Raw genomic sequence first — 23,254 nt, 5'->3', positions numbered from 1 at the left:
CGCCTGGCTGCCCCAAGAGCCCGGCCCGGCCCGGCCGTGCCCGCCGGATTGCGGCCGTCACCGCCAGCCCGGGGCCGCGGGGCTCGGATCGGGGACCCCCGAGCCGCTGGCCCGCGGCCTTCCCCCCGGCTCCCGCGCTCCCGAGCTTCCACCACATCGGGCCCGCTCGGAGCAGGGAGTGCTCCGAGGCGTCAGGGCCCAGGGCCCACGATCCTGGGACGCCCTCCGGTCCTCCGCCCTGTCGCGGAGGCAGCGTTCTGGATCCCTCGCCGCACAGGGGCTCCTGCGAGGCCCCCTCTTGCCCCACCCACCCAGAGCCGTCAGGGCTGGCCCAAGGCGAACAGCCGGCCCAGCCGCGCGGGGCCTTTCTCTCACAACGCCCCCACCACGGTCGCTTGTCCCGACCAAGACCCGGCCGGGGGGCAAGAGGGCGTGGGGTGTAGCCGGTCGGGGGGTGGCCCTGTTTTGCCCCGCGCTGGCACTAGAGGCGGCGGCCTGATCTCGGGTGAGAGGGCCTGAGAGAAACCCAGACACACCCCACCACCACCAGGAGCAAATCCACTCCCCCACACAGAGACAACACGCGGGCGCGCTCGCACGCGCTCGCGCGGACACACACACACAGACACACACACAGACACAGACACACACGCACGCACACGCACGCGCGCGCACGCACACACACACGCGGCTTGGAGGAGAGCAAGGACGAGATGGATGGAGAGATAGAAACTGAGGGAGGGAGAGAGACAGCGATCGAGAGAGACAGGCGAGGGCGAGAGGGAAGGAGACAGACAGAGAGGCTGAGAAAGAGAGAGGGACAGAGAAAGAGAGAGAGAGAGAGACAGAGAGACAGAGGGAAAACGACAGAAGTAGCGCGAGGTCCAGGGGGAAACCTAGAAGAGAGAGGCGGAGGGAGCTAGAGAGCGAGAGCGATAGAGCCTTAGAGAGGAAGCGCCCGGCTCCGTTAGGCAGCGCCCTCTTGAGCAGGCCGGGGTAGGGTGGAGGGGGCTTGGGCTGCGCCAGAACACGCGGGCCAGGCGGTCCGTGCGAGAGGAGCAACGGAGCGCGGAGACGGGCTTTTTCTTGGATGAATTGCTTGCTTTGGAGGTGGGTTTCGTAGGCTCCTGCCTTTCTTGGCACCTCCCTGTGCTCTGGGTGCCTTGCGGCGGGCCCCGAGATTTGCAGAGCGTGCCCGCCCGTTTGGCGGGAGCCGTGGCCCCGGGCGGGCCCGGAGGCCTGGGTCTCCGGCGTGTCCTCGGGACTGGAGTCGTCGACACGAAGTGGGGGGCATTGGGAATCCCGGGTGCACAGGGACTGTTTTCCTGGTGGCTGGCGAAGCAATGCCCTTCCCCCGGGTAAAGCAGCCCATGCGTTCTGGAGCCGAGGTCTTGGCTGGCGTCTGTGGTTCCCGCTGCCCCTGCCCGCCCCTTCCCCCGGTTTGGAAGGGTGCGACGACGGCGCCCGACGGGTGAATGGAATCGCCTGGGCGTTCCGGGAGCGGGAAGGTACCGCGAACGGCAGGGAACCCGCGGCTGCGCCTTTGGGGTCCGGCCCGCTGCCCTCCCAGGCTGGAGCCGGGCTCCTGGCGGGGCGGCGGCGAGGCGGAAGCGGTGGGATGCTGCTGCCCGGCGTGCAGTAGGGGCGGAGCCCCAGGAGGAGGACCCCGGCTGCGGCTGCGGCGGGGGTGTAGGTGGGCGGTAAAGGGGGAGCAGAGTCAGGGGAGGTTGGCAAGCATGGCGACTGTAGGGGGAAGGGAGGCAGCGGGGAAGCCAAAAGAGCCTACAGCAGGCCGGGCGGGCGCGGTGGCTCCCGCCTGTAATCCCAGCACTCTGGGAGGCCGAGGCGGGTGGATCACGAGGTCAGGAGCTCGAGACCATCCCGGCTGACAGGGTGAAACCCCGTCTCTAGGAAAAATAGAAAAAATTAGCCGGGCGTGGTGGCGGGCGCCTGTAGGCCCAGCTACTCGGGAGGCTGAGGCCGGGGAATGGCGTGAGCCCGGGAGGCGGAGCTTGCAGTGAGCCGAGATGGCGCCACTGCACTCCAGCCTGGGCGACAGAGCGAGACTCCGTCTGGAAGAAAAGGAAAGAAAAAGCAAAAAGCCAAAGAAAAAGCCTACAGCACCCGGTATTCCCAGGCGGTCTCCCATCCAAGTACTAACCAGGCCCGACCCTGCTTAGCTTCCGAGATCAGACGAGATCGGGCGCGTTCAGGGTGGTATGGCCGTAGACGCCGAAGGAGGCGCCTGGCTGCCCCAAGAGCCCGGCCCGGCCCGGCCGTGCCCGCCGGATTGCGGCCGTCACCGCCAGCCCGGGGCCGCGGGGCTCGGATCGGGGACCCCCGAGCCGCTGGCCCGCGGCCTTCCCCCCGGCTCCCGCGCTCCCGAGCTTCCACCACATCGGGCCCGCTCGGAGCAGGGAGTGCTCCGAGGCGTCAGGGCCCAGGGCCCACGATCCTGGGACGCCCTCCGGTCCTCCGCCCTGTCGCGGAGGCAGCGTTCTGGATCCCTCGCCGCACAGGGGCTCCTGCGAGGCCCCCTCTTGCCCCACCCACCCAGAGCCGTCAGGGCTGGCCCAAGGCGAACAGCCGGCGCAGCGGCGCGGGGCCTTTCTCTCACAACGCCCCCACCACGGTCGCTTGTCCCGACCAAGACCCGGCCGGGGGGCAAGAGGGCGTGGGGTGTAGCCGGTCGGGGGGTGGCCCTGTTTTGCCCCGCGCTGGCACTAGAGGCGGCGGCCTGATCTCGGGTGAGAGGGCCTGAGAGAAACCCAGACACACCCCACCACCACCAGGAGCAAATCCACTCCCCCACACAGAGACAACACGCGGGCGCGCTCGCACGCGCTCGCGCAGACACACACACACAGACACACACACAGACACAGACACACACGCACGCGCGCGCACGCACACACACACACGCGGCTTGGAGGAGAGCAAGGACGAGATGGATGGAGAGATAGAAACTGAGGGAGGGAGAGAGACAGCGATCGAGAGAGACAGGCGAGGGCGAGAGGGAAGGAGACAGACAGAGAGGCTGAGAAAGAGAGAGGGACAGAGAAAGAGAGAGAGAGAGAGACAGAGAGACAGAGGGAAAACGACAGAAGTAGCGCGAGGTCCAGGGGGAAACCTAGAAGAGAGAGGCGGAGGGAGCTAGAGAGCGAGAGCGATAGAGCCTTAGAGAGGAAGCGCCCGGCTCCGTTAGGCAGCGCCCTCTTGAGCAGGCCGGGGCAGGGTGGAGGGGGCTTGGGCTGCGCCAGAACACGCGGGCCAGGCGGTCCGTGCGAGAGGAGCAACGGAGCGCGGAGACGGGCTTTTTCTTGGATGAATTGCTTGCTTTGGAGGTGGGTTTCGTAGGCTCCTGCCTTTCTTGGCACCTCCCTGTGCTCTGGGTGCCTTGCGGCGGGCCCCGAGATTTGCAGAGCGTGCCCGCCCGTTTGGCGGGAGCCGTGGCCCCGGGCGGGCCCGGAGGCCTGGGTCTCCGGCGTGTCCTCGGGACTGGAGTCGTCGACACGAAGTGGGGGGCATTGGGAATCCCGGGTGCACAGGGACTGTTTTCCTGGTGGCTGGCGAAGCAATGCCCTTCCCCCGGGTAAAGCAGCCCATGCGTTCTGGAGCCGAGGTCTTGGCTGGCGTCTGTGGTTCCCGCTGCCCCTGCCCGCCCCTTCCCCCGGTTTGGAAGGGTGCGACGACGGCGCCCGACGGGTGAATGGAATCGCCTGGGCGTTCCGGGAGCGGGAAGGTACCGCGAACGGCAGGGAACCCGCGGCTGCGCCTTTGGGGTCCGGCCCGCTGCCCTCCCAGGCTGGAGCCGGGCTCCTGGCGGGGCGGCGGCGAGGCGGAAGCGGTGGGATGCTGCTGCCCGGCGTGCAGTAGGGGCGGAGCCCCAGGAGGAGGACCCCAGCTGCGGCTGCGGCGGGGGTGTAGGTGGGCGGTAAAGGGGGAGCAGAGTCAGGGGAGGTTGGCAAGCATGGCGACTGTAGGGGGAAGGGAGGCAGCGGGGAAGCCAAAAGAGCCTACAGCAGGCCGGGCGGGCGCGGTGGCTCCCGCCTGTAATCCCAGCACTCTGGGAGGCCGAGGCGGGTGGATCACGAGGTCAGGAGCTCGAGACCATCCCGGCTGACAGGGTGAAACCCCGTCTCTAGGAAAAATAGAAAAAATTAGCCGGGCGTGGTGGCGGGCGCCTGTAGGCCCAGCTACTCGGGAGGCTGAGGCCGGGGAATGGCGTGAGCCTGGGAGGCGGAGCTTGCAGTGAGCCGAGATGGCGCCACTGCACTCCAGCCTGGGCGACAGAGCGAGACTCCGTCTGGAAGAAAAGGAAAGAAAAAGCAAAAAGCCAAAGAAAAAGCCTACAGCACCCGGTATTCCCAGGCGGTCTCCCATCCAAGTACTAACCAGGCCCGACCCTGCTTAGCTTCCGAGATCAGACGAGATCGGGCGCGTTCAGGGTGGTATGGCCGTAGACGCCGAAGGAGGCGCCTGGCTGCCCCAAGAGCCCGGCCCGGCCCGGCCGTGCCCGCCGGATTGCGGCCGTCACCGCCAGCCCGGGGCCGCGGGGCTCGGATCGGGGACCCCCGAGCCGCTGGCCCGCGGCCTTCCCCCCGGCTCCCGCGCTCCCGAGCTTCCACCACATCGGGCCCGCTCGGAGCAGGGAGTGCTCCGAGGCGTCAGGGCCCAGGGCCCACGATCCTGGGACGCCCTCCGGTCCTCCGCCCTGTCGCGGAGGCAGCGTTCTGGATCCCTCGCCGCACAGGGGCTCCTGCGAGGCCCCCTCTTGCCCCACCCACCCAGAGCCGTCAGGGCTGGCCCAAGGCGAACAGCCGGCGCAGCGGCGCGGGGCCTTTCTCTCACAACGCCCCCACCACGGTCGCTTGTCCCGACCAAGACCCGGCCGGGGGGCAAGAGGGCGTGGGGTGTAGCCGGTCGGGGGGTGGCCCTGTTTTGCCCCGCGCTGGCACTAGAGGCGGCGGCCTGATCTCGGGTGAGAGGGCCTGAGAGAAACCCAGACACACCCCACCACCACCAGGAGCAAATCCACTCCCCCACACAGAGACAACACGCGGGCGCGCTCGCACGCGCTCGCGCGGACACACACACACAGACACACACACAGACACAGACACACACGCACGCACACGCACGCGCGCGCACGCACACACACACGCGGCTTGGAGGAGAGCAAGGACGAGATGGATGGAGAGATAGAAACTGAGGGAGGGAGAGAGACAGCGATCGAGAGAGACAGGCGAGGGCGAGAGGGAAGGAGACAGACAGAGAGGCTGAGAAAGAGAGAGGGACAGAGAAAGAGAGAGAGAGAGAGACAGAGAGACAGAGGGAAAACGACAGAAGTAGCGCGAGGTCCAGGGGGAAACCTAGAAGAGAGAGGCGGAGGGAGCTAGAGAGCGAGAGCGATAGAGCCTTAGAGAGGAAGCGCCCGGCTCCGTTAGGCAGCGCCCTCTTGAGCAGGCCGGGGCAGGGTGGAGGGGGCTTGGGCTGCGCCAGAACACGCGGGCCAGGCGGTCCGTGCGAGAGGAGCAACGGAGCGCGGAGACGGGCTTTTTCTTGGATGAATTGCTTGCTTTGGAGGTGGGTTTCGTAGGCTCCTGCCTTTCTTGGCACCTCCCTGTGCTCTGGGTGCCTTGCGGCGGGCCCCGAGATTTGCAGAGCGTGCCCGCCCGTTTGGCGGGAGCCGTGGCCCCGGGCGGGCCCGGAGGCCTGGGTCTCCGGCGTGTCCTCGGGACTGGAGTCGTCGACACGAAGTGGGGGGCATTGGGAATCCCGGGTGCACAGGGACTGTTTTCCTGGTGGCTGGCGAAGCAATGCCCTTCCCCCGGGTAAAGCAGCCCATGCGTTCTGGAGCCGAGGTCTTGGCTGGCGTCTGTGGTTCCCGCTGCCCCTGCCCGCCCCTTCCCCCGGTTTGGAAGGGTGCGACGACGGCGCCCGACGGGTGAATGGAATCGCCTGGGCGTTCCGGGAGCGGGAAGGTACCGCGAACGGCAGGGAACCCGCGGCTGCGCCTTTGGGGTCCGGCCCGCTGCCCTCCCAGGCTGGAGCCGGGCTCCTGGCGGGGCGGCGGCGAGGCGGAAGCGGTGGGATGCTGCTGCCCGGCGTGCAGTAGGGGCGGAGCCCCAGGAGGAGGACCCCGGCTGCGGCTGCGGCGGGGGTGTAGGTGGGCGGTAAAGGGGGAGCAGAGTCAGGGGAGGTTGGCAAGCATGGCGACTGTAGGGGGAAGGGAGGCAGCGGGGAAGCCAAAAGAGCCTACAGCAGGCCGGGCGGGCGCGGTGGCTCCCGCCTGTAATCCCAGCACTCTGGGAGGCCGAGGCGGGTGGATCACGAGGTCAGGAGCTCGAGACCATCCCGGCTGACAGGGTGAAACCCCGTCTCTAGGAAAAATAGAAAAAATTAGCCGGGCGTGGTGGCGGGCGCCTGTAGGCCCAGCTACTCGGGAGGCTGAGGCCGGGGAATGGCGTGAGCCCGGGAGGCGGAGCTTGCAGTGAGCCGAGATGGCGCCACTGCACTCCAGCCTGGGCGACAGAGCGAGACTCCGTCTGGAAGAAAAGGAAAGAAAAAGCAAAAAGCCAAAGAAAAAGCCTACAGCACCCGGTATTCCCAGGCGGTCTCCCATCCAAGTACTAACCAGGCCCGACCCTGCTTAGCTTCCGAGATCAGACGAGATCGGGCGCGTTCAGGGTGGTATGGCCGTAGACGCCGAAGGAGGCGCCTGGCTGCCCCAAGAGCCCGGCCCGGCCCGGCCGTGCCCGCCGGATTGCGGCCGTCACCGCCAGCCCGGGGCCGCGGGGCTCGGATCGGGGACCCCCGAGCCGCTGGCCCGCGGCCTTCCCCCCGGCTCCCGCGCTCCCGAGCTTCCACCACATCGGGCCCGCTCGGAGCAGGGAGTGCTCCGAGGCGTCAGGGCCCAGGGCCCACGATCCTGGGACGCCCTCCGGTCCTCCGCCCTGTCGCGGAGGCAGCGTTCTGGATCCCTCGCCGCACAGGGGCTCCTGCGAGGCCCCCTCTTGCCCCACCCACCCAGAGCCGTCAGGGCTGGCCCAAGGCGAACAGCCGGCCCAGCCGCGCGGGGCCTTTCTCTCACAACGCCCCCACCACGGTCGCTTGTCCCGACCAAGACCCGGCCGGGGGGCAAGAGGGCGTGGGGTGTAGCCGGTCGGGGGGTGGCCCTGTTTTGCCCCGCGCTGGCACTAGAGGCGGCGGCCTGATCTCGGGTGAGAGGGCCTGAGAGAAACCCAGACACACCCCACCACCACCAGGAGCAAATCCACTCCCCCACACAGAGACAACACGCGGGCGCGCTCGCACGCGCTCGCGCGGACACACACACACAGACACACACACAGACACAGACACACACGCACGCGCGCGCACGCACACACACACACGCGGCTTGGAGGAGAGCAAGGACGAGATGGATGGAGAGATAGAAACTGAGGGAGGGAGAGAGACAGCGATCGAGAGAGACAGGCGAGGGCGAGAGGGAAGGAGACAGACAGAGAGGCTGAGAAAGAGAGAGGGACAGAGAAAGAGAGAGAGAGAGAGACAGAGAGACAGAGGGAAAACGACAGAAGTAGCGCGAGGTCCAGGGGGAAACCTAGAAGAGAGAGGCGGAGGGAGCTAGAGAGCGAGAGCGATAGAGCCTTAGAGAGGAAGCGCCCGGCTCCGTTAGGCAGCGCCCTCTTGAGCAGGCCGGGGCAGGGTGGAGGGGGCTTGGGCTGCGCCAGAGCACGCGGGCCAGGCGGTCCGTGCGAGAGGAGCAACGGAGCGCGGAGACGGGCTTTTTCTTGGATGAATTGCTTGCTTTGGAGGTGGGTTTCGTAGGCTCCTGCCTTTCTTGGCACCTCCCTGTGCTCTGGGTGCCTTGCGGCGGGCCCCGAGATTTGCAGAGCGTGCCCGCCCGTTTGGCGGGAGCCGTGGCCCCGGGCGGGCCCGGAGGCCTGGGTCTCCGGCGTGTCCTCGGGACTGGAGTCGTCGACACGAAGTGGGGGGCATTGGGAATCCCGGGTGCACAGGGACTGTTGTCCTGGTGGCTGGCGAAGCAATGCCCTTCCCCCGGGTAAAGCAGCCCATGCGTTCTGGAGCCGAGGTCTTGGCTGGTGTCTGTGGTTCCCGCTGCCCCTGCCCGCCCCTTCCCCCGGTTTGGAAGGGTGCGACGACGGCGCCCGACGGGTGAATGGAATCGCCTGGGCGTTCCGGGAGCGGGAAGGTACCGCGAACGGCAGGGAACCCGCGGCTGCGCCTTTGGGGTCCGGCCCGCTGCCCTCCCAGGCTGGAGCCGGGCTCCTGGCGGGGCGGCGGCGAGGCGGAAGCGGTGGGATGCTGCTGCCCGGCGTGCAGTAGGGGCGGAGCCCCAGGAGGAGGACCCCGGCTGCGGCTGCGGCGGGGGTGTAGGTGGGCGGTAAAGGGGGAGCAGAGTCAGGGGAGGTTGGCAAGCATGGCGACTGTAGGGGGAAGGGAGGCAGCGGGGAAGCCAAAAGAGCCTACAGCAGGCCGGGCGGGCGCGGTGGCTCCCGCCTGTAATCCCAGCACTCTGGGAGGCCGAGGCGGGTGGATCACGAGGTCAGGAGCTCGAGACCATCCCGGCTGACAGGGTGAAACCCCGTCTCTAGGAAAAATAGAAAAAATTAGCCGGGCGTGGTGGCGGGCGCCTGTAGGCCCAGCTACTCGGGAGGCTGAGGCCGGGGAATGGCGTGAGCCCGGGAGGCGGAGCTTGCAGTGAGCCGAGATGGCGCCACTGCACTCCAGCCTGGGCGACAGAGCGAGACTCCGTCTGGAAGAAAAGGAAAGAAAAAGCAAAAAGCCAAAGAAAAAGCCTACAGCACCCGGTATTCCCAGGCGGTCTCCCATCCAAGTACTAACCAGGCCCGACCCTGCTTAGCTTCCGAGATCAGACGAGATCGGGCGCGTTCAGGGTGGTATGGCCGTAGACGCCGAAGGAGGCGCCTGGCTGCCCCAAGAGCCCGGCCCGGCCCGGCCGTGCCCGCCGGATTGCGGCCGTCACCGCCAGCCCGGGGCCGCGGGGCTCGGATCGGGGACCCCCGAGCCGCTGGCCCGCGGCCTTCCCCCCGGCTCCCGCGCTCCCGAGCTTCCACCACATCGGGCCCGCTCGGAGCAGGGAGTGCTCCGAGGCGTCAGGGCCCAGGGCCCACGATCCTGGGACGCCCTCCGGTCCTCCGCCCTGTCGCGGAGGCAGCGTTCTGGATCCCTCGCCGCACAGGGGCTCCTGCGAGGCCCCCTCTTGCCCCACCCACCCAGAGCCGTCAGGGCTGGCCCAAGGCGAACAGCCGGCGCAGCGGCGCGGGGCCTTTCTCTCACAACGCCCCCACCACGGTCGCTTGTCCCGACCAAGACCCGGCCGGGGGGCAAGAGGGCGTGGGGTGTAGCCGGTCGGGGGGTGGCCCTGTTTTGCCCCGCGCTGGCACTAGAGGCGGCGGCCTGATCTCGGGTGAGAGGGCCTGAGAGAAACCCAGACACACCCCACCACCACCAGGAGCAAATCCACTCCCCCACACAGAGACAACACGCGGGCGCGCTCGCACGCGCTCGCGCGGACACACACACACAGACACACACACAGACACAGACACACACGCACGCACACGCACGCGCGCGCACGCACACACACACGCGGCTTGGAGGAGAGCAAGGACGAGATGGATGGAGAGATAGAAACTGAGGGAGGGAGAGAGACAGCGATCGAGAGAGACAGGCGAGGGCGAGAGGGAAGGAGACAGACAGAGAGGCTGAGAAAGAGAGAGGGACAGAGAAAGAGAGAGAGAGAGAGACAGAGAGACAGAGGGAAAACGACAGAAGTAGCGCGAGGTCCAGGGGGAAACCTAGAAGAGAGAGGCGGAGGGAGCTAGAGAGCGAGAGCGATAGAGCCTTAGAGAGGAAGCGCCCGGCTCCGTTAGGCAGCGCCCTCTTGAGCAGGCCGGGGCAGGGTGGAGGGGGCTTGGGCTGCGCCAGAGCACGCGGGCCAGGCGGTCCGTGCGAGAGGAGCAACGGAGCGCGGAGACGGGCTTTTTCTTGGATGAATTGCTTGCTTTGGAGGTGGGTTTCGTAGGCTCCTGCCTTTCTTGGCACCTCCCTGTGCTCTGGGTGCCTTGCGGCGGGCCCCGAGATTTGCAGAGCGTGCCCGCCCGTTTGGCGGGAGCCGTGGCCCCGGGCGGGCCCGGAGGCCTGGGTCTCCGGCGTGTCCTCGGGACTGGAGTCGTCGACACGAAGTGGGGGGCATTGGGAATCCCGGGTGCACAGGGACTGTTGTCCTGGTGGCTGGCGAAGCAATGCCCTTCCCCCGGGTAAAGCAGCCCATGCGTTCTGGAGCCGAGGTCTTGGCTGGTGTCTGTGGTTCCCGCTGCCCCTGCCCGCCCCTTCCCCCGGTTTGGAAGGGTGCGACGACGGCGCCCGACGGGTGAATGGAATCGCCTGGGCGTTCCGGGAGCGGGAAGGTACCGCGAACGGCAGGGAACCCGCGGCTGCGCCTTTGGGGTCCGGCCCGCTGCCCTCCCAGGCTGGAGCCGGGCTCCTGGCGGGGCGGCGGCGAGGCGGAAGCGGTGGGATGCTGCTGCCCGGCGTGCAGTAGGGGCGGAGCCCCAGGAGGAGGACCCCGGCTGCGGCTGCGGCGGGGGTGTAGGTGGGCGGTAAAGGGGGAGCAGAGTCAGGGGAGGTTGGCAAGCATGGCGACTGTAGGGGGAAGGGAGGCAGCGGGGAAGCCAAAAGAGCCTACAGCAGGCCGGGCGGGCGCGGTGGCTCCCGCCTGTAATCCCAGCACTCTGGGAGGCCGAGGCGGGTGGATCACGAGGTCAGGAGCTCGAGACCATCCCGGCTGACAGGGTGAAACCCCGTCTCTAGGAAAAATAGAAAAAATTAGCCGGGCGTGGTGGCGGGCGCCTGTAGGCCCAGCTACTCGGGAGGCTGAGGCCGGGGAATGGCGTGAGCCCGGGAGGCGGAGCTTGCAGTCAGCCGAGATGGCGCCACTGCACTCCAGCCTGGGCGACAGAGCGAGACTCCGTCTGGAAGAAAAGGAAAGAAAAAGCAAAAAGCCAAAGAAAAAGCCTACAGCACCCGGTATTCCCAGGCGGTCTCCCATCCAAGTACTAACCAGGCCCGACCCTGCTTAGCTTCCGAGATCAGACGAGATCGGGCGCGTTCAGGGTGGTATGGCCGTAGACGCCGAAGGAGGCGCCTGGCTGCCCCAAGAGCCCGGCCCGGCCCGGCCGTGCCCGCCGGATTGCGGCCGTCACCGCCAGCCCGGGGCCGCGGGGCTCGGATCGGGGACCCCCGAGCCGCTGGCCCGCGGCCTTCCCCCCGGCTCCCGCGCTCCCGAGCTTCCACCACATCGGGCCCGCTCGGAGCAGGGAGTGCTCCGAGGCGTCAGGGCCCAGGGCCCACGATCCTGGGACGCCCTCCGGTCCTCCGCCCTGTCGCGGAGGCAGCGTTCTGGATCCCTCGCCGCACAGGGGCTCCTGCGAGGCCCCCTCTTGCCCCACCCACCCAGAGCCGTCAGGGCTGGCCCAAGGCGAACAGCCGGCGCAGCGGCGCGGGGCCTTTCTCTCACAACGCCCCCACCACGGTCGCTTGTCCCGACCAAGACCCGGCCGGGGGGCAAGAGGGCGTGGGGTGTAGCCGGTCGGGGGGTGGCCCTGTTTTGCCCCGCGCTGGCACTAGAGGCGGCGGCCTGATCTCGGGTGAGAGGGCCTGAGAGAAACCCAGACACACCCCACCACCACCAGGAGCAAATCCACTCCCCCACACAGAGACAACACGCGGGCGCGCTCGCACGCGCTCGCGCGGACACACACACACAGACACACACACAGACACAGACACACACGCACGCACACGCACGCGCGCGCACGCACACACACACGCGGCTTGGAGGAGAGCAAGGACGAGATGGATGGAGAGATAGAAACTGAGGGAGGGAGAGAGACAGCGATCGAGAGAGACAGGCGAGGGCGAGAGGGAAGGAGACAGACAGAGAGGCTGAGAAAGAGAGAGGGACAGAGAAAGAGAGAGAGAGAGAGACAGAGAGACAGAGGGAAAACGACAGAAGTAGCGCGAGGTCCAGGGGGAAACCTAGAAGAGAGAGGCGGAGGGAGCTAGAGAGCGAGAGCGATAGAGCCTTAGAGAGGAAGCGCCCGGCTCCGTTAGGCAGCGGCCTCTTGAGCAGGCCGGGGCAGGGTGGAGGGGGCTTGGGCTGCGCCAGAACACGCGGGCCAGGCGGTCCGTGCGAGAGGAGCAACGGAGCGCGGAGACGGGCTTTTTCTTGGATGAATTGCTTGCTTTGGAGGTGGGTTTCGTAGGCTCCTGCCTTTCTTGGCACCTCCCTGTGCTCTGGGTGCCTTGCGGCGGGCCCCGAGATTTGCAGAGCGTGCCCGCCCATTTGGCGGGAGCCGTGGCCCCGGGCGGGCCCGGAGGCCTGGGTCTCCGGCGTGTCCTCGGGACTGGAGTCGTCGACACGAAGTGGGGGGCATTGGGAATCCCGGGTGCACAGGGACTGTTTTCCTGGTGGCTGGCGAAGCAATGCCCTTCCCCCGGGTAAAGCAGCCCATGCGTTCTGGAGCCGAGGTCTTGGCTGGCGTCTGTGGTTCCCGCTGCCCCTGCCCGCCCCTTCCCCCGGTTTGGAAGGGTGCGACGACGGCGCCTGACGGGTGAATGGAATCGCCTGGGCGTTCCGGGAGCGGGAAGGTACCGCGAACGGCAGGGAACCCGCGGCTGCGCCTTTGGGGTCCGGCCCGCTGCCCTCCCAGGCTGGAGCCGGGCTCCTGGCGGGGCGGCGGCGAGGCGGAAGCGGTGGGATGCTGCTGCCCGGCGTGCAGTAGGGGCGGAGCCCCAGGAGGAGGACCCCGGCTGCGGCTGCGGCGGGGGTGTAGGTGGGCGGTAAAGGGGGAGCAGAGTCAGGGGAGGTTGGCAAGCATGGCGACTGTAGGGGGAAGGGAGGCAGCGGGGAAGCCAAAAGAGCCTACAGCAGGCCGGGCGGGCGCGGTGGCTCCCGCCTGTAATCCCAGCACTCTGGGAGGCCGAGGCGGGTGGATCACGAGGTCAGGAGCTCGAGACCATCCCGGCTGACAGGGTGAAACCCCGTCTCTAGGAAAAATAGAAAAAATTAGCCGGGCGTGGTGGCGGGCGCCTGTAGGCCCAGCTACTCGGGAGGCTGAGGCCGGGGAATGGCGTGAGCCCGGGAGGCGGAGCTTGCAGTGAGCCGAGATGGCGCCACTGCACTCCAGCCTGGGCGACAGAGCGAGACTCCGTCTGGAAGAAAAGGAAAGAAAAAGCAAAAAGCCAAAGAAAAAGCCTACAGCACCCGGTATTCCCAGGCGGTCTCCCATCCAAGTACTAACCAGGCCCGACCCTGCTTAGCTTCCGAGATCAGACGAGATCGGGCGCGTTCAGGGTGGTATGGCCGTAGACGCCGAAGGAGGCGCCTGGCTGCCCCAAGAGCCCGGCCCGGCCCGGCCGTGCCCGCCGGATTGCGGCCGTCACCGCCAGCCCGGGGCCGCGGGGCTCGGATCGGGGACCCCCGAGCCGCTGGCCCGCGGCCTTCCCCCCGGCTCCCGCGCTCCCGAGCTTCCACCACATCGGGCCCGCTCGGAGCAGGGAGTGCTCCGAGGCGTCAGGGCCCAGGGCCCACGATCCTGGGACGCCCTCCGGTCCTCCGCCCTGTCGCGGAGGCAGCGTTCTGGATCCCTCGCCGCACAGGGGCTCCTGCGAGGCCCCCTCTTGCCCCACCCACCCAGAGCCGTCAGGGCTGGCCCAAGGCGAACAGCCGGCGCAGCGGCGCGGGGCCTTTCTCTCACAACGCCCCCACCACGGTCGCTTGTCCCGACCAAGACCCGGCCGGGGGGCAAGAGGGCGTGGGGTGTAGCCGGTCGGGGGGTGGCCCTGTTTTGCCCCGCGCTGGCACTAGAGGCGGCGGCCTGATCTCGGGTGAGAGGGCCTGAGAGAAACCCAGACACACCCCACCACCACCAGGAGCAAATCCACTCCCCCACACAGAGACAACACGCGGGCGCGCTCGCACGCGCTCGCGCGGACACACACACACAGACACACACACAGACACAGACACACACGCACGCACACGCACGCGCGCGCACGCACACACACACGCGGCTTGGAGGAGAGCAAGGACGAGATGGATGGAGAGATAGAAACTGAGGGAGGGAGAGAGACAGCGATCGAGAGAGACAGGCGAGGGCGAGAGGGAAGGAGACAGACAGAGAGGCTGAGAAAGAGAGAGGGACAGAGAAAGAGAGAGAGAGAGAGACAGAGAGACAGAGGGAAAACGACAGAAGTAGCGCGAGGTCCAGGGGGAAACCTAGAAGAGAGAGGCGGAGGGAGCTAGAGAGCGAGAGCGATAGAGCCTTAGAGAGGAAGCGCCCGGCTCCGTTAGGCAGCGCCCTCTTGAGCAGGCCGGGGCAGGGTGGAGGGGGCTTGGGCTGCGCCAGAACACGCGGGCCAGGCGGTCCGTGCGAGAGGAGCAACGGAGCGCGGAGACGGGCTTTTTCTTGGATGAATTGCTTGCTTTGGAGGTGGGTTTCGTAGGCTCCTGCCTTTCTTGGCACCTCCCTGTGCTCTGGGTGCCTTGCGGCGGGCCCCGAGATTTGCAGAGCGTGCCCGCCCGTTTGGCGGGAGCCGTGGCCCCGGGCGGGCCCGGAGGCCTGGGTCTCCGGCGTGTCCTCGGGACTGGAGTCGTCGACACGAAGTGGGGGGCATTGGGAATCCCGGGTGCACAGGGACTGTTTTCCTGGTGGCTGGCGAAGCAATGCCCTTCCCCCGGGTAAAGCAGCCCATGCGTTCTGGAGCCGAGGTCTTGGCTGGCGTCTGTGGTTCCCGCTGCCCCTGCCCGCCCCTTCCCCCGGTTTGGAAGGGTGCGACGACGGCGCCCGACGGGTGAATGGAATCGCCTGGGCGTTCCGGGAGCGGGAAGGTACCGCGAACGGCAGGGAACCCGCGGCTGCGCCTTTGGGGTCCGGCCCGCTGCCCTCCCAGGCTGGAGCCGGGCTCCTGGCGGGGCGGCGGCGAGGCGGAAGCGGTGGGATGCTGCTGCCCGGCGTGCAGTAGGGGCGGAGCCCCAGGAGGAGGACCCCGGCTGCGGCTGCGGCGGGGGTGTAGGTGGGCGGTAAAGGGGGAGCAGAGTCAGGGGAGGTTGGCAAGCATGGCGACTGTAGGGGGAAGGGAGGCAGCGGGGAAGCCAAAAGAGCCTACAGCAGGCCGGGCGGGCGCGGTGGCTCCCGCCTGTAATCCCAGCACTCTGGGAGGCCGAGGCGGGTGGATCACGAGGTCAGGAGCTCGAGACCATCCCGGCTGACAGGGTGAAACCCCGTCTCTAGGAAAAATAGAAAAAATTAGCCGGGCGTGGTGGCGGGCGCCTGTAGGCCCAGCTACTCGGGAGGCTGAGGCCGGGGAATGGCGTGAGCCCGGGAGGCGGAGCTTGCAGTGAGCCGAGATGGCGCCACTGCACTCCAGCCTGGGCGACAGAGCGAGACTCCGTCTGGAAGAAAAGGAAAGAAAAAGCAAAAAGCCAAAGAAAAAGCCTACAGCACCCGGTATTCCCAGGCGGTCTCCCATCCAAGTACTAACCAGGCCCGACCCTGCTTAGCTTCCGAGATCAGACGAGATCGGGCGCGTTCAGGGTGGTATGGCCGTAGACGCCGAAGGAGGCGCCTGGCTGCCCCAAGAGCCCGGCCCGGCCCGGCCGTGCCCGCCGGATTGCGGCCGTCACCGCCAGCCCGGGGCCGCGGGGCTCGGATCGGGGACCCCCGAGCCGCTGGCCCGCGGCCTTCCCCCCGGCTCCCGCGCTCCCGAGCTTCCACCACATCGGGCCCGCTCGGAGCAGGGAGTGCTCCGAGGCGTCAGGGCCCAGGGCCCACGATCCTGGGACGCCCTCCGGTCCTCCGCCCTGTCGCGGAGGCAGCGTTCTGGATCCCTCGCCGCACAGGGGCTCCTGCGAGGCCCCCTCTTGCCCCACCCACCCAGAGCCGTCAGGGCTGGCCCAAGGCGAACAGCCGGCGCAGCGGCGCGGGGCCTTTCTCTCACAACGCCCCCACCACGGTCGCTTGTCCCGACCAAGACCCGGCCGGGGGGCAAGAGGGCGTGGGGTGTAGCCGGTCGGGGGGTGGCCCTGTTTTGCCCCGCGCTGGCACTAGAGGCGGCGGCCTGATCTCGGGTGAGAGGGCCTGAGAGAAACCCAGACACACCCCACCACCACCAGGAGCAAATCCACTCCCCCACACAGAGACAACACGCGGGCGCGCTCGCACGCGCTCGCGCGGACACACACACACAGACACACACACAGACACAGACACACACGCACGCACACGCACGCGCGCGCACGCACACACACACGCGGCTTGGAGGAGAGCAAGGACGAGATGGATGGAGAGATAGAAACTGAGGGAGGGAGAGAGACAGCGATCGAGAGAGACAGGCGAGGGCGAGAGGGAAGGAGACAGACAGAGAGGCTGAGAAAGAGAGAGGGACAGAGAAAGAGAGAGAGAGAGAGACAGAGAGACAGAGGGAAAACGACAGAAGTAGCGCGAGGTCCAGGGGGAAACCTAGAAGAGAGAGGCGGAGGGAGCTAGAGAGCGAGAGCGATAGAGCCTTAGAGAGGAAGCGCCCGGCTCCGTTAGGCAGCGCCCTCTTGAGCAGGCCGGGGCAGGGTGGAGGGGGCTTGGGCTGCGCCAGAACACGCGGGCCAGGCGGTCCGTGCGAGAGGAGCAACGGAGCGCGGAGACGGGCTTTTTCTTGGATGAATTGCTTGCTTTGGAGGTGGGTTTCGTAGGCTCCTGCCTTTCTTGGCACCTCCCTGTGCTCTGGGTGCCTTGCGGCGGGCCCCGAGATTTGCAGAGCGTGCCCGCCCGTTTGGCGGGAGCCGTGGCCCCGGGCGGGCCCGGAGGCCTGGGTCTCCGGCGTGTCCTCGGGACTGGAGTCGTCGACACGAAGTGGGGGGCATTGGGAATCCCGGGTGCACAGGGACTGTTTTCCTGGTGGCTGGCGAAGCAATGCCCTTCCCCCGGGTAAAGCAGCCCATGCGTTCTGGAGCCGAGGTCTTGGCTGGCGTCTGTGGTTCCCGCTGCCCCTGCCCGCCCCTTCCCCCGGTTTGGAAGGGTGCGACGACGGCGCCCGACGGGTGAATGGAATCGCCTGGGCGTTCCGGGAGCGGGAAGGTACCGCGAACGGCAGGGAACCCGCGGCTGCGCCTTTGGGGTCCGGCCCGCTGCCCTCCCAGGCTGGAGCCGGGCTCCTGGCGGGGCGACGGCGAGGCGGAAGCGGTGGGATGCTGCTGCCCGGCGTGCAGTAGGGGCGGAGCCCCAGGAGGAGGACCCCAGCTGCGGCTGCGGCGGGGGTGTAGGTGGGCGGTAAAGGGGGAGCAGAGTCAGGGGAGGTTGGCAAGCATGGCGACTGTAGGGGGAAGGGAGGCAGCGGGGAAGCCAAAAGAGCCTACAGCAGGCCGGGCGGGCGCGGTGGCTCCCGCCTGTAATCCCAGCACTCTGGGAGGCCGAGGCGGGTGGATCACGAGGTCAGGAGCTCGAGACCATCCCGGCTGACAGGGTGAAACCCCGTCTCTAGGAAAAATAGAAAAAATTAGCCGGGCGTGGTGGCGGGCGCCTGTAGGCCCAGCTACTCGGGAGGCTGAGGCCGGGGAATGGCGTGAGCCTGGGAGGCGGAGCTTGCAGTGAGCCGAGATGGCGCCACTGCACTCCAGCCTGGGCGACAGAGCGAGACTCCGTCTGGAAGAAAAGGAAAGAAAAAGCAAAAAGCCAAAGAAAAAGCCTACAGCACCCGGTATTCCCAGGCGGTCTCCCATCCAAGTACTAACCAGGCCCGACCCTGCTTAGCTTCCGAGATCAGACGAGATCGGGCGCGTTCAGGGTGGTATGGCCGTAGACGCCGAAGGAGGCGCCTGGCTGCCCCAAGAGCCCGGCCCGGCCCGGCCGTGCCCGCCGGATTGCGGCCGTCACCGCCAGCCCGGGGCCGCGGGGCTCGGATCGGGGACCCCCGAGCCGCTGGCCCGCGGCCTTCCCCCCGGCTCCCGCGCTCCCGAGCTTCCACCACATCGGGCCCGCTCGGAGCAGGGAGTGCTCCGAGGCGTCAGGGCCCAGGGCCCACGATCCTGGGACGCCCTCCGGTCCTCCGCCCTGTCGCGGAGGCAGCGTTCTGGATCCCTCGCCGCACAGGGGCTCCTGCGAGGCCCCCTCTTGCCCCACCCACCCAGAGCCGTCAGGGCTGGCCCAAGGCGAACAGCCGGCGCAGCGGCGCGGGGCCTTTCTCTCACAACGCCCCCACCACGGTCGCTTGTCCCGACCAAGACCCGGCCGGGGGGCAAGAGGGCGTGGGGTGTAGCCGGTCGGGGGGTGGCCCTGTTTTGCCCCGCGCTGGCACTAGAGGCGGCGGCCTGATCTCGGGTGAGAGGGCCTGAGAGAAACCCAGACACACCCCACCACCACCAGGAGCAAATCCACTCCCCCACACAGAGACAACACGCGGGCGCGCTCGCACGCGCTCGCGCGGACACACACACACAGACACACACACAGACACAGACACACACGCACGCACACGCACGCGCGCGCACGCACACACACACGCGGCTTGGAGGAGAGCAAGGACGAGATGGATGGAGAGATAGAAACTGAGGGAGGGAGAGAGACAGCGATCGAGAGAGACAGGCGAGGGCGAGAGGGAAGGAGACAGACAGAGAGGCTGAGAAAGAGAGAGGGACAGAGAAAGAGAGAGAGAGAGAGACAGAGAGACAGAGGGAAAACGACAGAAGTAGCGCGAGGTCCAGGGGGAAACCTAGAAGAGAGAGGCGGAGGGAGCTAGAGAGCGAGAGCGATAGAGCCTTAGAGAGGAAGCGCCCGGCTCCGTTAGGCAGCGCCCTCTTGAGCAGGCCGGGGCAGGGTGGAGGGGGCTTGGGCTGCGCCAGAACACGCGGGCCAGGCGGTCCGTGCGAGAGGAGCAACGGAGCGCGGAGACGGGCTTTTTCTTGGATGAATTGCTTGCTTTGGAGGTGGGTTTCGTAGGCTCCTGCCTTTCTTGGCACCTCCCTGTGCTCTGGGTGCCTTGCGGCGGGCCCCGAGATTTGCAGAGCGTGCCCGCCCGTTTGGCGGGAGCCGTGGCCCCGGGCGGGCCCGGAGGCCTGGGTCTCCGGCGTGTCCTCGGGACTGGAGTCGTCGACACGAAGTGGGGGGCATTGGGAATCCCGGGTGCACAGGGACTGTTTTCCTGGTGGCTGGCGAAGCAATGCCCTTCCCCCGGGTAAAGCAGCCCATGCGTTCTGGAGCCGAGGTCTTGGCTGGCGTCTGTGGTTCCCGCTGCCCCTGCCCGCCCCTTCCCCCGGTTTGGAAGGGTGCGACGACGGCGCCCGACGGGTGAATGGAATCGCCTGGGCGTTCCGGGAGCGGGAAGGTACCGCGAACGGCAGGGAACCCGCGGCTGCGCCTTTGGGGTCCGGCCCGCTGCCCTCCCAGGCTGGAGCCGGGCTCCTGGCGGGGCGGCGGCGAGGCGGAAGCGGTGGGATGCTGCTGCCCGGCGTGCAGTAGGGGCGGAGCCCCAGGAGGAGGACCCCGGCTGCGGCTGCGGCGGGGGTGTAGGTGGGCGGTAAAGGGGGAGCAGAGTCAGGGGAGGTTGGCAAGCATGGCGACTGTAGGGGGAAGGGAGGCAGCGGGGAAGCCAAAAGAGCCTACAGCAGGCCGGGCGGGCGCGGTGGCTCCCGCCTGTAATCCCAGCACTCTGGGAGGCCGAGGCGGGTGGATCACGAGGTCAGGAGCTCGAGACCATCCCGGCTGACAGGGTGAAACCCCGTCTCTAGGAAAAATAGAAAAAATTAGCCGGGCGTGGTGGCGGGCGCCTGTAGGCCCAGCTACTCGGGAGGCTGAGGCCGGGGAATGGCGTGAGCCCGGGAGGCGGAGCTTGCAGTGAGCCGAGATGGCGCCACTGCACTCCAGCCTGGGCGACAGAGCGAGACTCCGTCTGGAAGAAAAGGAAAGAAAAAGCAAAAAGCCAAAGAAAAAGCCTACAGCACCCGGTATTCCCAGGCGGTCTCCCATCCAAGTACTAACCAGGCCCGACCCTGCTTAGCTTCCGAGATCAGACGAGATCGGGCGCGTTCAGGGTGGTATGGCCGTAGACGCCGAAGGAGGCGCCTGGCTGCCCCAAGAGCCCGGCCCGGCCCGGCCGTGCCCGCCGGATTGCGGCCGTCACCGCCAGCCCGGGGCCGCGGGGCTCGGATCGGGGACCCCCGAGCCGCTGGCCCGCGGCCTTCCCCCCGGCTCCCGCGCTCCCGAGCTTCCACCACATCGGGCCCGCTCGGAGCAGGGAGTGCTCCGAGGCGTCAGGGCCCAGGGCCCACGATCCTGGGACGCCCTCCGGTCCTCCGCCCTGTCGCGGAGGCAGCGTTCTGGATCCCTCGCCGCACAGGGGCTCCTGCGAGGCCCCCTCTTGCCCCACCCACCCAGAGCCGTCAGGGCTGGCCCAAGGCGAACAGCCGGCCCAGCCGCGCGGGGCCTTTCTCTCACAACGCCCCCACCACGGTCGCTTGTCCCGACCAAGACCCGGCCGGGGGGCAAGAGGGCGTGGGGTGTAGCCGGTCGGGGGGTGGCCCTGTTTTGCCCCGCGCTGGCACTAGAGGCGGCGGCCTGATCTCGGGTGAGAGGGCCTGAGAGAAACCCAGACACACCCCACCACCACCAGGAGCAAATCCACTCCCCCACACAGAGACAACACGCGGGCGCGCTCGCACGCGCTCGCGCGGACACACACACACAGACACACACACAGACACAGACACACACGCACGCGCGCGCACGCACACACACACACGCGGCTTGGAGGAGAGCAAGGACGAGATGGATGGAGAGATAGAAACTGAGGGAGGGAGAGAGACAGCGATCGAGAGAGACAGGCGAGGGCGAGAGGGAAGGAGACAGACAGAGAGGCTGAGAAAGAGAGAGGGACAGAGAAAGAGAGAGAGAGAGAGACAGAGAGACAGAGGGAAAACGACAGAAGTAGCGCGAGGTCCAGGGGGAAACCTAGAAGAGAGAGGCGGAGGGAGCTAGAGAGCGAGAGCGATAGAGCCTTAGAGAGGAAGCGCCCGGCTCCGTTAGGCAGCGCCCTCTTGAGCAGGCCGGGGTAGGGTGGAGGGGGCTTGGGCTGCGCCAGAACACGCGGGCCAGGCGGTCCGTGCGAGAGGAGCAACGGAGCGCGGAGACGGGCTTTTTCTTGGATGAATTGCTTGCTTTGGAGGTGGGTTTCGTAGGCTCCTGCCTTTCTTGGCACCTCCCTGTGCTCTGGGTGCCTTGCGGCGGGCCCCGAGATTTGCAGAGCGTGCCCGCCCGTTTGGCGGGAGCCGTGGCCCCGGGCGGGCCCGGAGGCCTGGGTCTCCGGCGTGTCCTCGGGACTGGAGTCGTCGACACGAAGTGGGGGGCATTGGGAATCCCGGGTGCACAGGGACTGTTTTCCTGGTGGCTGGCGAAGCAATGCCCTTCCCCCGGGTAAAGCAGCCCATGCGTTCTGGAGCCGAGGTCTTGGCTGGCGTCTGTGGTTCCCGCTGCCCCTGCCCGCCCCTTCCCCCGGTTTGGAAGGGTGCGACGACGGCGCCCGACGGGTGAATGGAATCGCCTGGGCGTTCCGGGAGCGGGAAGGTACCGCGAACAGCAGGGAACCCGCGGCTGCGCCTTTGGGGTCCGGCCCGCTGCCCTCCCAGGCTGGAGCCGGGCTCCTGGCGGGGCGGCGGCAAGGCGGAAGCGGTGGGATGCTGCTGCCCGGCGTGCAGTAGGGGCGGAGCCCCAGGAGGAGGACCCCGGCTGCGGCTGCGGCGGGGGTGTAGGTGGGCGGTAAAGGGGGAGCAGAGTCAGGGGAGGTTGGCAAGCATGGCGACTGTAGGGGGAAGGGAGGCAGCGGGGAAGCCAAAAGAGCCTACAGCAGGCCGGGCGGGCGCGGTGGCTCCCGCCTGTAATCCCAGCACTCTGGGAGGCCGAGGCGGGTGGATCACGAGGTCAGGAGCTCGAGACCATCCCGGCTGACAGGGTGAAACCCCGTCTCTAGGAAAAATAGAAAAAATTAGCCGGGCGTGGTGGCGGGCGCCTGTAGGCCCAGCTACTCGGGAGGCTGAGGCCGGGGAATGGCGTGAGCCCGGGAGGCGGAGCTTGCAGTGAGCCGAGATGGCGCCACTGCACTCCAGCCTGGGCGACAGAGCGAGACTCCGTCTGGAAGAAAAGGAAAGAAAAAGCAAAAAGCCAAAGAAAAAGCCTACAGCACCCGGTATTCCCAGGCGGTCTCCCATCCAAGTACTAACCAGGCCCGACCCTGCTTAGCTTCCGAGATCAGACGAGATCGGGCGCGTTCAGGGTGGTATGGCCGTAGACGCCGAAGGAGGCGCCTGGCTGCCCCAAGAGCCCGGCCCGGCCCGGCCGTGCCCGCCGGATTGCGGCCGTCACCGCCAGCCCGGGGCCGCGGGGCTCGGATCGGGGACCCCCGAGCCGCTGGCCCGCGGCCTTCCCCCCGGCTCCCGCGCTCCCGAGCTTCCACCACATCGGGCCCGCTCGGAGCAGGGAGTGCTCCGAGGCGTCAGGGCCCAGGGCCCACGATCCTGGGACGCCCTCCGGTCCTCCGCCCTGTCGCGGAGGCAGCGTTCTGGATCCCTCGCCGCACAGGGGCTCCTGCGAGGCCCCCTCTTGCCCCACCCACCCAGAGCCGTCAGGGCTGGCCCAAGGCGAACAGCCGGCCCAGCCGCGCGGGGCCTTTCTCTCACAACGCCCCCACCACGGTCGCTTGTCCCGACCAAGACCCGGCCGGGGGGCAAGAGGGCGTGGGGTGTAGCCGGTCGGGGGGTGGCCCTGTTTTGCCCCGCGCTGGCACTAGAGGCGGCGGCCTGATCTCGGGTGAGAGGGCCTGAGAGAAACCCAGACACACCCCACCACCACCAGGAGCAAATCCACTCCCCCACACAGAGACAACACGCGGGCGCGCTCGCACGCGCTCGCGCGGACACACACACACAGACACACACACAGACACAGACACACACGCACGCACACGCACGCGCGCGCACGCACACACACACGCGGCTTGGAGGAGAGCAAGGACGAGATGGATGGAGAGATAGAAACTGAGGGAGGGAGAGAGACAGCGATCGAGAGAGACAGGCGAGGGCGAGAGGGAAGGAGACAGACAGAGAGGCTGAGAAAGAGAGAGGGACAGAGAAAGAGAGAGAGAGAGAGACAGAGAGACAGAG

The 23,254-nt window shown here is 67.8% G+C and overlaps 10 non-coding genes across 10 annotated transcripts; all 10 read right to left on the bottom strand.

Moving 5' to 3' along the window:
* Positions 1-2,112: 2,112 nt before the first annotated feature.
* On the bottom strand, positions 2,113-2,231 carry LOC134730002 (5S ribosomal RNA). The gene has a single exon (XR_010111586.1). It is a non-coding gene; the product is annotated as a 5S ribosomal RNA (ribosomal RNA).
* A 2,115-nt stretch (positions 2,232-4,346) lies between these two features.
* On the bottom strand, positions 4,347-4,465 carry LOC134730001 (5S ribosomal RNA). Its single transcript, XR_010111585.1, has one exon. It is a non-coding gene; the product is annotated as a 5S ribosomal RNA (ribosomal RNA).
* Positions 4,466-6,588: 2,123 nt separating this feature from the next.
* Positions 6,589-6,707, bottom strand: LOC134729998 (5S ribosomal RNA). Its single transcript, XR_010111583.1, has one exon. It is a non-coding gene; the product is annotated as a 5S ribosomal RNA (ribosomal RNA).
* A 2,115-nt stretch (positions 6,708-8,822) lies between these two features.
* On the bottom strand, positions 8,823-8,941 carry LOC134729997 (5S ribosomal RNA). Its single transcript, XR_010111581.1, has one exon. It is a non-coding gene; the product is annotated as a 5S ribosomal RNA (ribosomal RNA).
* Positions 8,942-11,064: 2,123 nt separating this feature from the next.
* On the bottom strand, positions 11,065-11,183 carry LOC134729996 (5S ribosomal RNA). Its single transcript, XR_010111580.1, has one exon. It is a non-coding gene; the product is annotated as a 5S ribosomal RNA (ribosomal RNA).
* Positions 11,184-13,306: 2,123 nt separating this feature from the next.
* Positions 13,307-13,425, bottom strand: LOC134729994 (5S ribosomal RNA). The gene has a single exon (XR_010111579.1). It is a non-coding gene; the product is annotated as a 5S ribosomal RNA (ribosomal RNA).
* Positions 13,426-15,548: 2,123 nt separating this feature from the next.
* On the bottom strand, positions 15,549-15,667 carry LOC134729993 (5S ribosomal RNA). Its single transcript, XR_010111578.1, has one exon. It is a non-coding gene; the product is annotated as a 5S ribosomal RNA (ribosomal RNA).
* A 2,123-nt stretch (positions 15,668-17,790) lies between these two features.
* Positions 17,791-17,909, bottom strand: LOC134729992 (5S ribosomal RNA). The gene has a single exon (XR_010111577.1). It is a non-coding gene; the product is annotated as a 5S ribosomal RNA (ribosomal RNA).
* A 2,123-nt stretch (positions 17,910-20,032) lies between these two features.
* Positions 20,033-20,151, bottom strand: LOC129395088 (5S ribosomal RNA). Its single transcript, XR_008622569.1, has one exon. It is a non-coding gene; the product is annotated as a 5S ribosomal RNA (ribosomal RNA).
* Positions 20,152-22,266: 2,115 nt separating this feature from the next.
* On the bottom strand, positions 22,267-22,385 carry LOC134729991 (5S ribosomal RNA). Its single transcript, XR_010111576.1, has one exon. It is a non-coding gene; the product is annotated as a 5S ribosomal RNA (ribosomal RNA).
* Between the last annotated feature and the right edge of the window lie 869 nt (positions 22,386-23,254).

Source organism: Pan paniscus, chromosome 1 (genome assembly GCF_029289425.2).
Source record: "Pan paniscus chromosome 1, NHGRI_mPanPan1-v2.0_pri, whole genome shotgun sequence".
In the NCBI taxonomy this organism is placed as follows: domain Eukaryota; kingdom Metazoa; phylum Chordata; class Mammalia; order Primates; family Hominidae; genus Pan; species Pan paniscus.
Note: the sequence above shows the minus strand (reverse complement) of the source record. Positions and strands in the feature narration are given on the sequence as shown.